We start from the raw sequence: 16618 nt of genomic DNA, 5'->3' as shown, positions 1-16618 counted from the left end.
GGCCATGACTCTGGTGCTCAGCTACAAAGCACCATTGAGGACTCGGATAGGCAGTAGAGCCAGGTGTTCCTGTCACTTTCAGGGAAAAAATTCTTACCAGTAAAACCAATTACTAAAGGACATTATTCTTACTTTCTTCTATGATCTAAAAAGTTTGCAATTCTCTTTGTTATTTTCCAAAAAGTCCCTGACAAAATATATTTGAGGTGAAACAGAAATGGCAACACAATACAAATCAACAGTTATCACAAGAAATTTGGGTTATTTAACTAGAAATCCCCAAGGCTTGATATCCACAGCAAGGAGTACATTCAATAAAATCTTGTTGAATGAATGAATGAATGAGTGAATTTAGGAACAAGTAAATATCCAAGTTCAAACATCCAAGTGAACAGTTTTGAATTTCTATATTCATTCAACCACTTTCTTAATGACTCCCAACTTCGGGTTAGATTTGATCCGAGACATGAACAGGATTCAGAGATATGTCAGCTTTCTTCCTGCCCTTGGAGGCCTGACTATGGGGCCAAGAGATGTGACCTGGCACTTGAACAACATGAAAAAACAGGACTAAAGAATATTGCCTTAACTGTGAAGTAGGGAAAATCATACACATTTTAAATAATTAGACAGGACAAAGAACTGAACTCCTAATCACAGATCTCATTACACTAGGTTCTACCTTTTTTTGTTCTACAACATTACATAGTTACTACAAAGTCCAAAGAAGACTAATAAACACACACACACACACACACACACACAGCCCTGCACATTGCCCAGAATAAGGGAGATGGCTCAGTGCATGGGTTGAATGAATGAATGAATGATGGTCATAGGGAGGGAATGCCATTTCTCTCAACATCAAAGAACTTGAACAAGTCCATGCTCCTAATTTAGTTACTGAACAAAGTTTGTTTATGTGTTTCAAACCATATTTGCTTACTTCTACAATGCTGATCCTTTTTGCCTAGCATAGCTGAATTAGGTAAATATCACACCCTAGGGAGAATAGTGACATTCATCACTATATGATTAATAGCATAATGCAAGAAAGCAAGACTATAAATAAAATAACCACCTTAGGTAAATATGTATTGAACCAAAAAAAATTTTTAAAAACAGACAGTACTTAATACAGCTATCATAATATACAATTTAAGGCACATACAATTGCCTTCAATGTTTAATCTTCATAACCAGTACTCTGAGATAGGTAATATCATTCTCCCTTGAAAGACAAGAGAATTAATACCCAAAAAACCTTAGATGACATTTCATACATTTCACAGACCATAAAGCTACTAAGACAGTGGAACCAGGTTATGTGCAACTTAGGAAATGCAGAGGGCTTAAACTTGAGGGTCAGACATATCTGTATGAGATGGACAATCTTGCTACTCCCTAGAAGCATCACTCTGGCCAAGCCATATCCCAGATTTGAGTTTTAGTTCCTCTATCTACCTTACATACACATTTCCTCTAAGCTTAAATAAGAGGAGATCTCCCTCTTTCAGCAGCATGCTATAAATGATGGTGTGTTTCCTCATTTTTCCTGCTATTTCTTCCATGCAAGACGCCCTGAAGAGCATCAGGACAATAATCTCCACTCCAAATGGATTTAGGCAACAGAAGACTACTAACAGGGAATAAAACTGTAAACTACAGCACCATGCTAAACTTTCCATTACCAAGCAGATATCCAATCATGGTCACTTTGTACTCAACATTACTGACCTGGGAAGTATATGTGTACAGTTAAGATACTCAAACCTGTGATACTTACATCTGCTGATGTCTCAGGATCCAAATCTGTGTTCTCATATTTAAAGTTAGATGAAGAGTAAATTTTGCCAAGCCAGGAAAAGGGGTTGTCTATGCTACTTTTAAAAAGAAGTGTTACCAAATGTAGTTTATTCAGAAGCTATACTAGTTGGTATTCTTTGCTCTCCAGTAGGAGTCACTATAAACAAGTGATTTAATTCACAAGCTAAATTAATACTGATATTACTTAGTAAATGCATATATGTGTATTATTATAAAAATTTTAATAAATTGTTAGAGTATAGGAAGGAGGGGTTAATATTTAATATCCAACTTAAATTGCAATGATAAAAGTCCTATTAAGTATGAATACAACTTCATAAAAGATCTAATCATCAAAAGGAGGATACAGACACTCACACGTGCACTTACACAGACTCCACATACTCCCTAAATATTGGTTCTAATGACTATAACGTGAGACAGCCTTGTAATGTAGTAGTGAAGGCTAAGAAATTGCCTGTGTGTACTTTCCTCTATTTGTCTTTGTACTGAGATTTATAGAATATAAAATACCCATGTTCTCTTAAAAAACCAATGAAATTTTTTACTGTTTTAAAAAATTACTTCCATCCATTGGAATCATAATTTAACTTTTGCAATCCACATTATATGGTGCATTCAGATAAAGTGCATCTCAATCTTTTCAGCTGCATGAACTTATACTCTCTTGACACTATTTAGATAGTATCAAGTATGATAGTTTAAAGTATTTGTTCAAATATAAACAAATTTCATTTGGAAGATGCTTTTATCACACAAAAGTATAAAAATATCAGTGTAAACTATAAAAATCTAATTTCTAATTGTGGTTTGATCAGAGACTTCTGTGTTATCTTCAACTGTCTGTTTTTGGATGATCTGGGTTCCTATGTAGACATTCAAATAATTTATTACATGACCAAATATTTATTTTCCTCATGGCTGGTCAGATAGCTTGTGGTCATATTGATTATAACATAATTCACATTGATTTTAAAGGTAAGTAATGAGGGCTAATTTTATTTAACCAGACTTCTGCTTCATAAATATTTGACTTGCACCTTTCTTTGGCCCTGTTTCCCTTCAGAGGAAGGAGGTGGTTTCCTTACTTGCATTTGGTGACATTTGGAAAACTTACACAGACAAATATTGTTTTGGAGACATACAGCAACAGGCAGAGTAAATGTGAAAACCAAGTTCCCTAATAGTTGTATTCACTTAGACTTGATTAGATTTATTTCCCCCACTTTTCCACATATTTTCATCTTTCTGTGATAAAGAACACTATTAGCATTCCCATTACCCACATGAACATAACAGCTATGATATTCGACAAGCCAAGCATATAAAATGGCCTTCTCCTGCAGACAGGGGAACATGCAGCTGATGCATTATGTGACATGGCAAAGCAAAATGTCAAGGCGCAGGACGAGAATACACAGATTTTTTTTTTTTTTTTATGTTTAATTCCACTGGAAACTGCATGATTGACTCAAATCGAAGTTCACTTCTCCCTTCCTAAATTTCATGAAGATATTTATAAAAAAATTATAAAATTTTTAAAAAGTTTATAAATTTACTACCCAGTCTCTCCAATAGTAAATGAAATGAGGCAAAGATAGTACAACGAAGACCAAAAGAGGTAACTTCTTTAAGGGAAAAGACTTCATTATGCCTCTTATATTTCCCTGGGCTATTAATCTATTTCCTCTGGGATAAATGGAATTTCTTTAAAAAAAAATCCTTTATCTTAACCCAGTGTAATCCATAGTTAATCTCCAAGTTTGATACAAAAACAAACCATTTCTATTTTGGTACAATGAGGAAGCATTACCCTGAACAATATAAAAACAGATATGGCGGAAGCTGAGTCAGACCGCTGCACTTCCTAGATGAAGAGAGCTAGCAGGCCCACCACATTACCTGAATCCAATGAAATGGGAGGACATTTGTTTTTTCCTTCAAATTGGTACATGTGTAAAAAGAATTCCCCGAAAAGTTAAAGGGAAATTCCTGCATGATTTATTTGTCTGGGTGCAGGATTACATTTGAAACACTTCTGACAAAAAAGGACTGATAAAGCCGATTGGAATCTGGGCACAGTATGTATACCTTTTTTAAAAAAAAAATTGTGACTAAATATCGGGCTTCCCAATGCACTGCTCAATAACTGGGTGGGGAATATGGTAGCACAAGGAAAGTCATCTTCATTCTAAACAGACTTGTCTAGGGTTTGTGAACCTGCTTTAGGATGGGAATTCTAGCAATTTCCTGAGGTTTCTAACTGCTGATTCCTTTTGATTGTTGGACACCAACTAGAACAACAAATTGCTGGGCAGAAAACAATTTTCAAATACTTTAGTGATGATCTCTGGTAACACACAGAATAAAAAGAGTGAGTAAAAAGAATAAAAAACATGTTTGAAAATGAATATCATACAACCTGAGCTTAAAAATAAAACTGAAATGCACAAACGTGTTGAATGTAAACAGCATTTCAAGTAGAATGTCTTGGCAAAAATTGGATATTGACCCAATTCTGACTTTTAACAGTAAGCATCCTGTACACATCCTTAACTGAAGTGTCTACTTCAAGTTCATGTGCTATACAAATTTTGCCTAAAATATTCTTTTGTGGAATTGGAAACCAGATACTTTGAGCAAGAATTGATGGTATTTCAAGGAGGAAAAAGTAAGAGACTCCAGGTAGCCTCCTCAAGGTCGATGGATAGCCCAAAGCTTCTGCTGATCACTGATCCTTTCCTGATCTAAATGTTGTGTTTTCAACTCAAAGGGACCTTGAATTTTAAATACTCACCATTAAAAATTAATGATTTCCCTCCTCTGTTCATCATAAGCATTTAAAATGCCTACCACACACATAAATACAGACATGACCAGAAAGGAATATGTGAGATAAGTTTCATATCATCTTCATTGAGAGACAAAGCTTTAAGCAAATACCATAAGTAACCCAAAACAATTGTTTTTAAAAAGGTAAGGTGCAATTAAGAAAAAACCTAAGCTTAAAAATAAAACTGATATGCACAAACGTGTTGAATGTAAACAGCATTTCAAGTAGAATGGCTTGGCAAAAATTGGATATTGACCCAATTCTGACTTTTAACAGTAAGCCAGCTGAATTCTATGGGTGGTGAGTGCCAAAGTCATATGGTAGCATTGACCTTATTTCCATCCATTTACGGATAGGCAAAAGATGGATTCAAAAGGATATCTTCGAGGTCATCAAATAGCAATGTTATTAAGAGTGCCAAATTGTCAAATTTATGATGCACACATCATGCTGTGTGCAAGTTCTATTATTTGTTTGACAGGGTGTTCACTTTCCAACCTGTCAGTATTTTTGCCTTCTTCGATACCATTATCAAATGCACTCTGAAGGTAAAACAGCTTAAAAATTCCTGATGAAGGTAAAATAACTTAAAAATCCCAAACAGGTCAATTCTCCCACTCTTGCCCACAAGGGAGATTCCCTTTACTGCAGTACAGGATGTGTTCTCTGGCATTTGTTCAGAGCCTGGAAGCCACATTCTTTACAGGGTTTGGGCACCTACCTACTTAATATCACTGTAGAGAAAATGCATTTATTTTGTGCAAGCAGAGAGTATAGAAAATACAATCAATACCCAGAGTTCTTCCAGTCATTTTCATTTTGAACATGGGCTGTGCCCTTCAAATTTATTAGCAACGTTGACTGGCATATTTTTAACTCATCAGTTTCTCATACCGTTTGCAATGAAAAAATATACTTAACAAAAAAACTATCTTATATCTATCAAGCTTTCTAAAAGTTAAATATTCCTGGATAAAGACATTATTAGTACAGTAACTAAACATCTGCTTATATATTTTCAGATGAAAAGCTACTAAATGTGAAAAAGTAAAAAAAAAAATTAACTTATCCTTTTGTTCTTCAAAGGTTTCTAATAAATCAGAGCTTCTTGTTCTTCCACTGATCATGTAGGATGAACTCTCCATCCCCAGTCCTCTTGGCCTTGTTAGTAAGCAGTATAATGGCGAGGCCAGAAACTAAGATGCTCTACATTCTGGCTTAATTTCTAAGTAGCTCTCAAATCCTGAGCAAGTTCTAGCTCTGTCTAAATCTTTGTTTCCTTACAGAAAATTTCAAATAAGTCAGTGGTCAGTTGTGTTCACCCAATGTTATTTTCAACTCTGAAATTCTTTAAGTTATGCTTTTATTGTGAGACAATATCTCTAGATAATCAATTCTGAAAACACAAAATACATTAGAAGTTGTTTCTGCAGTTGACCAAGCAAATGTTCAACCATATTCCGTGTGATGTTCAGGCAATGGACAGACAGAAGCTGCTAGACAGAAGAGCACAGAATGTTTGTGGTCACTGTCTTAACCATGCCAGATCCGTCATTCTCTCTGATCCAGAATAACGTGTGGTGGACACCTCCAGGTAAGGAATATTCAAGAATATGGTATTCCCCCAAAACATTCAGTGCTATGAACTGTTGTAAAATAAATCATGCATCTACTTACTGCCCCAAATATTATAAATTTATGAAGAGCAGAGATTATAACAGTGTTTTTGCTCCACCCTCCGATGTCTATGCACACAGTAGAAGCTGCAGCCCATTTTGCTTATTTTGTAAATGTGGAACAAAAAGAAATTATTTCCTTCCTTTCCATAATAACAGAAACCATCAAGTCCAGAGAGAGGAGGATAGTTAGAAAGCACATTAGACCTAGCTGTAACTTCAACGTAAGAGTAAGTCTTCATGAAACCATGAAATGGAAAAGTGGGCATTTTATTATTATTAGACCAAAAAAAAAAAATGTCATTAGTGCTCTATGTAACTTGACACTGATAAAAAACACTCCATACACCACTATGAGGAATTATTCTACATATTATCATTTCTTTCATGAGCCTGGCCTTTCCTTCAATGGGATTATAAACTGCTGAAATTTAGGAAAGGACCGAGTTTCATGAGCTGGGCAGGCAGAGAGCATCCTGATCCATACGCACACTTCACAGGTGGGGCGTGAAGTATCTAACTTACCTTCCTTTCTCTTGTTCAGGGTGTCTAGTCTCTCAATGGCATACTTAAGAGTGCCAACAAAATGCCAAAGACATTAAAATGGATACACGCATCATCACTCTGAGAGATGACACTGCTAGGCCACTTAACAGGTGTGACATAGGCTCCTTCTTGCTTTATGTGTACCTTGGTTTCTCTTGGCAGGTCACCCCTACTATTTAAGTTATATTCTACTTTAAACACGCTTATCAGCATATTCTTTGAGGGACACCCGATTCTCCAGCGGCTTAAACATTATTTCCCAATGATGTGGAGGAAAACAAGAAAAAAGCAGACGTTTGTCATGCCATTCCCACGTATTTAACTTTTGTTTGTTTTCTTTTCCAACATATTCCACTTGAGTAGATTTTAGGCATTTCAGGGGGGAAAAAAACTTTAAAAATGTTCCTTTGTTAAAAGAAGTCTGCTAATAAGAGAAACTTACTAATGCCTGCTGTAAACCATATGGTTGATTTCACCTCATATTCCATATTATATCATCATGGGTGATGCCATTTTATTATTTAGAATGCATTGGCAATCATTGAACTTTTGAGTCATATAATCTCTCTGTTTATTAGTCTGTGAGGAGGATCAATGGTGCTTGGTCCCTACAAAGAATTATACAGTGAACTCTTGTTTATATAACTACGTGTGCCCATATTTACCTATATTTATCTTTCCACACATCATCTTTTTCTTTTCTTTCTTTTTTAGACAGGTTCTCCTTAGGTTGCTTACAGTCTCACTCAATTGCTGAGGCTGGCTTTGAACCTGAGTCCTCCTACATCAGACTCCTGAGCCACTGGGATTACACGAGTGTGCCACCACGCCAGGCTTCCCCACATCTTCTCAATGGCTGTCTACTCACCTAAAGTCTGATGTGTATTAGATGTGTAATAAATATTTGCCACACTTTGTTTATCTGATACTTGGTCCTTAAGCTAAGTCTATGCTAAGCGAGTATATAATGGTAAATACTCAACTGATAGACAATTTATGGCTGATATCAGAGGTTCTTAATGTTTAGGGAGTTACAGATGCCTCTGGACAATATGATAGAAAACTATATTCTTTATTCCTAATTACCTCTGGGATGTTCATATTCGATTAAGAGAATTCTAATGATTACAATTCTAAAAGAAGGGAATTAATATTTTGTAAGATTTTGTAAAGGGTAGTTTGAAATACGTTTAAGATAAGAAAATTATCTTTTATGAAACATACCTAAAACTCACTGAATGTAAACAAATGGTAATAGAATTTTAATATCCTTAACTAAGAAATATTTTATCTGAAAGCAAATACTAAAACAAGTTATCATTGTAGTTGGGGTTGCCTTTTCAAAAGGTGGTATCAAAACTGATGTCATCATAGAGACACCTAGTAGCAATGCAACAGTTAAGGACCTGTCTGGATTTCCTTTATAATTCCTTATTTTCAGATGTTTGTGAAGAAATTGCCAGAACCTTACATTTGTTATGCAGAGTCATCTGTAGAGATGCAAATCTAGTTTCTTTCTCTTTATATGCTTTCCTTTCTAAAAATTTAAAAAATGCTAAGTCATTTTTGAACCTTGTAGTACATGAAAATACTTGAATTTTTTTCTTTATTATCTACAGTCTTGCCAAAAACCGGCAAAAACACCCCCTTAAGACACCTCAGTATCTTCAGATATACCTTGACTTCTGTCAATAAAACGCAGGTGCTTCATTTCAAATGCAGTCCAATGACTGACATTTAAAACCTATGATGTTATGATGCTGAACACCTTGGCATTCAGGGTGCTGGTATCAAGTAAGTCAACTTGTGTGTTACACCCAACTATGCAATGCATTCATCTGGACTCTGTAATCTCAACTGTGATTACTCTTTTTGTTGTTTTTTAGGCTGCAAGTTCCCAGTAAGGTTGAAAGGCAAACGAGCTTTATTTTCCAGTGAATATTGCTTCGGCTCTCTGCTGCTGAGTTTCAAGCACAGCTGTGAAAAGTAGTTTCAATGAACCAAGGGACAGTCACAGAATAACTTTGCCCTGAGTTCGCCAACTAGGGCTACATGTAATTATATGAACTCCTCTGGAACCAAGACCACTTGCCTGAATTTTAAGTTGGATCAGCATCAAGTAGTGTTGATTTATGTTGCTCTCAAGAGCATTTTTTTTTCCTCTGATTTTACCCAATTAACAGAGAAATGGACAAGGACTGAGCCTAACTCCATTTTCCATAGAGTAACCAGCACGCTGTTATTTTTTCCATAAATGAAATGGTAGCAGAGGGGACAGAGCCCGGACTGTTAATTCAAATAAAGCCACAATATTAAGATCATTATCCTTAAAAAAAAAAAAAAAAAGGCTTTTCTTAAAGCATTCTTCTTAATAGAAAAACAATAAAATATCCTAAATCATACTCCATGTGCCTTAAAATATCCTGGAGTAACCTTTATAAACAACATGTAAATCTCATATTCAGAGTCTTCATAGTAAAGGCATTTTTTAGGGGTATTTCAATGAATTATCATCGGAGCAAGGGATATGCCATAGCTTCTAACCAGAATCTCCAATTACATGGTTCCAAGACTAATCAAAATAGATAATTTAAAGCATTAGAAACTATGGGCTTAGATCCGCAGCTCAGAAAAGAAATTGCTTTCAGAGAAAAAAAAGGAAATAGCCAACCTCTTGGCTCTGTAAAGTGAGTTTTAAATGAAGAAGGGTTTAGTGCCTTCTCCTTTCTGGAAATGAGTACATACACTTCAAAATAATTCAAAAAAATACAGTAGGTGATACTAGTCATTTGTGTTATCAAAGTGAATTCATAAATGAGAACTGGGCTAACTTGGAACTAAAATTATTAATTGGCCAAAATAATTCACTGTTCTTTCTAGAAAAGACCTTAATCTCAACCTAGAGAAAAGCCACTCCTTAGGAACCACCTTTCTTTCTTCAGTGGCTGAGGCACTCAGTTTCCATTGTCAAGGAGACCCATTTAAAAATGGCTTAATACCCAAATATACACTGTTGAATTATTCAGACACATTTCTCAAATGTGGGAACAAGGGGCAGGTTTGGGAAATTGGCACTATATTTTAAATTTAATAAAAATAAATTTAAAATTCTTGGGAATTACAAAGGATGACGCCGTCTGAGGACCAGATTTGGCCACTGAATGCTGGATGAGACTCTTGCAGAAAGACAAGAAAGCACACACATCCATCCGAGCAGGGAGTGTGCCGGCCACAATCATGGGACTTAACACCCAAGGAAACCTGTCCTTAATTTATCCCGTCGTGTGTAGATTTGGCAAGGATCTCCAAACATCATTTACATACCATATGCCCTGAATTACCTAGGCACAATGGCAGTGGATAAATATGTTTCGGGTCTGACTGTCTGCTTCCTTTTCTAAGTTTTGCAGCTTTCATTTCATTTTTCACATTGCTAAATAATGTAATGCAATATTTCATGCTGTAAAAGAATGTTTTGCTAAATCAAGAAAATAGTTTTTGTGTCTTGTGATCAGGGAAGAAACGTTCCTAAGGTAAGCGACCAGAGGTATTATGTCTCCTATGTAAAAATCAAAGAAAGGAAATCAGCTGTTCATTCTTTGACTCATTTTAACCTCTCTCTGCCTTTCTACGAGGAATACAAATGGAAGGCGTTGCACAGAAACACAGGAAGAAGTCAGATGCTATGACTTCTGAGGAACGTACGGAATTGATCAGCAAGTTTCCACGATTAAAAGGGATCCCTGAAAATCTATACTTGAAGGTTTTCACATTTAGTTCTCTTGTAATTAAAGCAATACAATCATATTGTGCCTTAGTTTCCCTCCCTCTCTAACAATAGTATTTATATGAACTGAGTAATAGTTGTCCATATTTTCAAACTAAATTTGAAGTTGGACTGATAAAAATGAATACTTACACAAAAAGATCAATAGCCTAAAAAGGGCTTGGAGCAGAAGAACGTACATATTTTTTGTTGTGTACTATAAATTTGACTGTATAAACTTCCAATTAAAAATGACATTCACACCATATTTTTGATAAAATTTTGCACAGTAGGAATACTCATTAATGCAGGGTAATACAGTGTGATAAACAGCTTAGACATCAAAATAGGGAAAAAAAAGCCACTTGGTCTACTTTTTACACGAGTGAAATAAAACTTAAAAATTAAATACCTGAGAAATTAATTTAAAAGAACATTCAATGACATTTCTGACCATGCCAAATCAGCTGCATCTACTCTCTAGTCAGTTTCTACAGCAGAGACCTCAATCTCAGTATTTAAAAAAAAAATCAGTCTGTATTTGATAATACATTAAATGTATTATACTATTAAGAATAGATAAAATATAATTGAAATTTTATTTATCCAAAATTATCTTCCTGAATAGAATATGTATATGGGTGTATCTACCTATCTATAGAGTTAACCATTTAATATAAAGCATCTGAAATATCTGAATTGCTTTCAGCATTGGCAAAAGAGGGGGAAAAAAATCCATCCGCTACAAAGCATGTGCACATGGGTCATTTCTTGATTTTCTGTAGAGAATACAAAGTGATAATATAATTCTTAATTGTATGTTAAAACAAATGGCAAAGGAGGTATGCCTACCTACTAGTAGATAAATATGTGAAAGGCAATATTGTTTTCAGAATACTATCAAAATAATTTGCTTTCTTTAGGGGGCAAGAAAAAGAAAGAAGCTACCATTTGAAGACCAGCAATGAAAGGGTTAACAGACATATGCTGTATAATTAGGGGATGCATTAATGATTATGAATAGTAAATGATTTGGTGCAAAGAAAAAAATTTTAGTCAAAGGGACATGTACCTATCTTACATGTTTATTAGTAACTGTATATAACTAGAGAATTCTGCTATTAAGAATCTTGCATTATTGGTGTAAATACTTCCAAGGGTACATCAAATTGTAATCTTTCATACGACATCCATCAAACCAGGCTGGAGATTTTGACAAACATTAAACACAGTAAGGAGGCAATTATGTATGCATGATTTAATCTGCAACTAATTAATATGCAAATTTATTCATATGTTAGTTACTAAATTAAAAATGCAAAGAAGCCCTTATGGTGATTCTCGAAATTTTGCACAAACAGAACATTTAAAATGTAAGAAAAATGAAGTTTTTTAGAAACCTCTAACACACTTTTAGTGCCTCTAGAACCTGTTGCATTAAGAAGATTCAAAAATATGTGTTTAAATACTAGATAATAATTTAAAAGGTGTGCTAATTTTATGTGCGAATGTGGGAACAGAAAGGTTAATCAGAATTCTCTCGAACTCTTAAGAGATGCACTCTAATTACCAGACAAATGGTATTCTGTTTCTAAGCTTCCTTCCCTGCTTTTAGGGTTGTCAGTAGTTGGTCATCTTCCTGATATCTTTCACAAACAGAAAATGTTTAGAAGTTTTGAGGGAATAAATAGTATTTGAAAGCAATCAGATATATTGAAAATTCCAGAGTAACTTTGAGACCATGTGGTGCTCACTAAACATGCAATTCACTCCTCAAGATGGCAACTCGCTCTTTTCGCCTTTGGGGAAAAGCTCTTTGCAAACAGAGATATGGGAGGAGTATCTTGAGAAAGGCTAGAAATTCACCCAAACTCTCTTCCAAATGAATCTTCAAAGAAAATAATGTGGCTCACCAAAGAGCAACAGCCTCCCCCAAAAAGCAGAAGGTCATTTTAGCTGAATTCAATCTGAACTATTTTAGTCCTGCATTTTCGAGACAGTTCAAAATTGATTTGAATCTTTTATGTGAGATGAGGGGTGTGGAATGGTGATAATTTAAAAATATCTTTGGGTGTCTGTGTACTGAGGAGCATCCATTCAAGTGCACGGTATTATGCTTTGGCATGACTGCCTTCTGCAAGAATCTGAGTTCCCTCTGACTGCCTAGTGAGATCAGCTGCAAGATTCCTTGTGGACCACCTCTCCTCTGATTACCTTTGCATCCGAAGTCCGATGGCCATGTATGGAGCTCCTGGAGCTGGCCCTTGGAACAGCTGTAGTGGCCTCAAGAAATCAACACAACTCAACTGTATGAAGAAGCACAGTAACAGCGTCTACGGCTCTTCCCAGGGCACTGAACTCTAACCCACGGAAAAAAAAATCGCCATCAGTCTCATCGCTGCCAAGTGACACACAAAAAGGAAGTTAACCATTGGCTGTAACTTGCATTCACAGTCTGACTCTGATTTCCCAGCTTCCCTCAGCCCATTCTGATGCCAAGCGGACTACAGCTTGCCCATTTCATTTCGACCACGGCAGCCAAAAAAGCGCTGCCCCACCGTGCGACAACAAGCAGTCTGTTTTGATATTAGTACCTCAGTATGCGCTATAAGAGAGTCAGATGTCCCCAAACTACATGCCCTCCCCTGAGGGACTCTGTCCCGGCCCTGCTTGGCCAGAGAGATGGTGAGCATGCCACAAATCCTTAGCTGTGAAAGCACAGGGGACAGAAAGACACCATCCGCCAGGCTCAGATAGAAATGGCCATGAGCGACTCTACTCTTCTGCTGGGGACAGAATTCGTGCCCTCCAATGCAAGGCTCGCGTCTAACCTGAAATATGAACTCAGATTCTATTCATTCCCTGCCAGCCAGCATTCATGACCGCTGCTGAATTACATAAGAAAAGGGGTCTTTTCTTATATTATTAAATTGTTGTAAATGCTGCTAAGTAAACATCACAGAGTTCTTTCTCTTTTTTTTTTCATGAAAGAATATTTTGGTTCAGAAAAAAATGAAAAATTTTTAATTGATTTTTCAGTAAAATCCTTCCCCTCCCCAATACATTTCAAATTCTTTGCTCAATGCACATTATCAGACTCCCAATCTGGTTTAACCTCTGAATGTGTCCTGTAAAGTCCTAGTTCTTACCAGCATTAACAAACCATGCTATTTATGATCCCAGTGAGGCATCGTGGGTTCGGATTTGCAACTGCTGGACATTTCAGGGGTCTGAGCATACCAGAGGCATCTCTAATTTTTACAGGTGACTCATTTTTTGTTGTGACCAAAACTGAACATAAAGCTTTTAAAAGCTTAAATGTACACATTTATGCATTCATTACACAGTGTTAAATCTAATTTGTTCTTTTTACTGTCACAGGAAGCACATGTTTAAAGCAATCTGTTTCCTCATGTGAATGCTTTCCTGTCTGTTTAAAAAAAATTGCGACACACTTTACCCTGAGTAACCAAGAGGTGATCATAAATATCCCTAAATAGCATTAAACAGATATGAAAGACATTAACACTTTCAGAATGCCAAAGTAGTATTAAAAAAAAAAAATTCTAACAGATGCTCCTAGGTCAAAAAGTGAAATGTGTGTTTCCTGAAAAAACACTCTCATCAGAATCATAAATGAACTGTGAGTGGAGAAGTGAGGTGTTACCGAACAAACGAAGATCCTTTTGGTGAGGAACACAAGCAATCCATTGCCAACGTGTACTTGCCATAAAAAGCCAAATTGGAATGGAAGTTTGATGAAAACCAATATCCTTTGTAATCCACAAGGTGGCAATGACTACAAATGAGGGTGTCTAAATCGGATCTATCAGCCTTCCCAGACATAGACAGCATCTCTGTGGACCGGAGCGTCTTTACCTGCTCAGGGGCAGCAGGAAGAGGCTCAGGGCTCACAGGTCAAAAGGGACCTTTCCTGAGAAATCTCACTCAGTGCCTGGTTTCTCTGAAAACTGAAACTGCCTGGCAAAAGACATTCTTTGTAGAATGCTGGGACCATGCTCCTGCTACCCTCCCACCACCTTCAGCAGATTTATTTATTTATTTTTGCTGAAATGCAAGAGTTAACTAACCAGCCCTTATTATAAAAAGGAGGAAAAAATGTTTTCCATAGCTGACAAGCAAAATTACTTTTTTTTTTAATAAGTTCAACAGTGGCTTGCAAAAGAGACACATTATAATAGGGCAAAGGCTTAAATCCAGCAATTCTTTGATTTTTTTTTTAACCTGAAACTACCTGTACAAATATTCCTGTGTAATGTTAAAAATTTACCTAAAATCTGCTTGATTCTATAAGAGAGACAAGCTGCCACCAGGGCCCACCTGATTCACACACCTTACTCCTGACAAATGAAGTTAAACCCCCAGGCCCAACCTTCCCTTCAGCTGGGGGACCAGAGTCAGCCCTACAGAAAGGAAGCTCCATGCATCACTCAGGTAAATGGGCTTCTGGCCTATTCTAGAAAATCACTGACCTATTATGAAAGAAAGAGCCCGTATCTCCTGCTCACTTAGTGGCAGGGTTGATGTTGACATGAGCAAATTATTGACTGAGGAAATCACACCATGAGGAGCTCTGAGCATCTTGGCCTGATGGCCCATTTTGAGAGCAGGGACAGGCAGCTCATCAGTACCATCAGCAGCTCCACAACACCATTGGTCTCACCACTGAAAAGCTGACTAGGTGCTTTGGTTCCGATGGGGCTGGGGATGTAAGGAGGAAGATATACAAAAAGCACTGGTCATATTTCTTAATTTCAGAAAAAGCCAGTGACCTGCATTTGATAGTAGTGTGCAGCCAATTGAGATCCTGGTCTTTCTGTTCTGCTAACTCTTCACAAGTAAGCTGTCATATCAGATTTTTGCCTCAAGTGCCAAAAGAAAGGCAGTTACCTTGTTGCTGAAGTTAGCACTGCCAGTGCTTATCATTATTATTTGCAATATTCAACAATATTACATATAGGCATTGCATATACCTGGTAAGCAGCACAGTCAACTCAAAAACTGCAGCTGAGCTCTATCCATTAGATCATACTGTCTCTAGTCCAGAAATTTTTCCTGGGTGGCCTGAGTTCTCTAATTGATCCTCTGAGTTGAGCAGAGGTTGTGGCAGTATATGGAGGTGTTGAGGGGCAGTCTGCAGTTAAATTAAACTGTTGAATATTTAATTTATTCCAGATAGTGTAACACTTTTAAAGTTAACAACCACCATGTTATAGAAAGGTCTTTTTACTCTACAGAGCGTGCTGAATAACCTGCAAGCTGCTAGAAAAGCATTGTGGTTAACAGCACAGAAAGCATCCAGACTTGCCAGGTTTCCATTCCACCTCTGCCACTTACTAGCTGCATGACCTTGGATAGGTTCCCTCACCTCAATGTGCCTCAGTTTCTTTACTCATGAGGAAACAGTAATACTTACTATAGGAAATTTTTTAGGATTAAATTGCTGAATAAATGCAAAGTACTTGTAACAGGCTCAGCCCAGAATAAGCACCATGGTACGAATTTCCTATTAGTATTCTGATAGGATGTTTTTTTTTTTTTGTTTTGTTTTGTTTTGGTGGTGGTACTAAGGATTGAACTCAGGGATGCTCTATTACTGTACTGAGTCCTCTCTTATTTTGTTATGTTGAGCTGGGTCTCACTGTGTGTGAAGGCTGGCCTCAAACTTATACTCCCCCCCAGTAACTGGGATTACAGGTGTGTGCCACCTTGCCCAGCTGTGGCATCATCTTATTACACAGGCACCACGTACACCTACCTTGTAGACAATTACACAGGTTTGTGACCTAACAAGACCACTGGGTGCATAAGTAGAGGACATCAAGACATTAAGTCAGGAAGGCTCTTGATCTCCAGCGCATGCTGTTTTCATCCTCCTCCACTTTGTGACTGCATGCGGCTATATTACCAGGTAATACACACACGAGAGTGAGTCTGACTTGTATGAGG

The 16618-nt window shown here is 36.8% G+C and overlaps 1 protein-coding gene across 18 annotated transcripts in view; it reads right to left on the bottom strand.

Annotated features, from left to right (window-relative positions):
- The window catches only part of Tcf4 (transcription factor 4), a 348091-nt gene that overhangs the window by 99718 nt on the left and 231755 nt on the right, over positions 1–16618 (bottom strand). Inside the window, exon 1 of one of the 18 annotated variants that reach the window (XM_048806182.1) lies at positions 12863–13662. The exons of the other annotated variants lie outside the window; for them this stretch is intronic. The gene's annotated coding sequence lies outside the window, so the exon portion shown is untranslated. Of the gene's footprint in view, positions 1–12862; positions 13663–16618 lie in introns of those variants that run through there. 18 annotated transcript variants of the gene reach the window in all.

The sequence above is a fragment of the Marmota marmota genome, unplaced genomic scaffold, assembly GCF_001458135.2.
Source record: "Marmota marmota marmota unplaced genomic scaffold, marMar, whole genome shotgun sequence".
NCBI lineage: Eukaryota > Metazoa > Chordata > Mammalia > Rodentia > Sciuridae > Marmota > Marmota marmota.
This window is presented reverse-complemented; position numbering and strand designations above follow the sequence as displayed.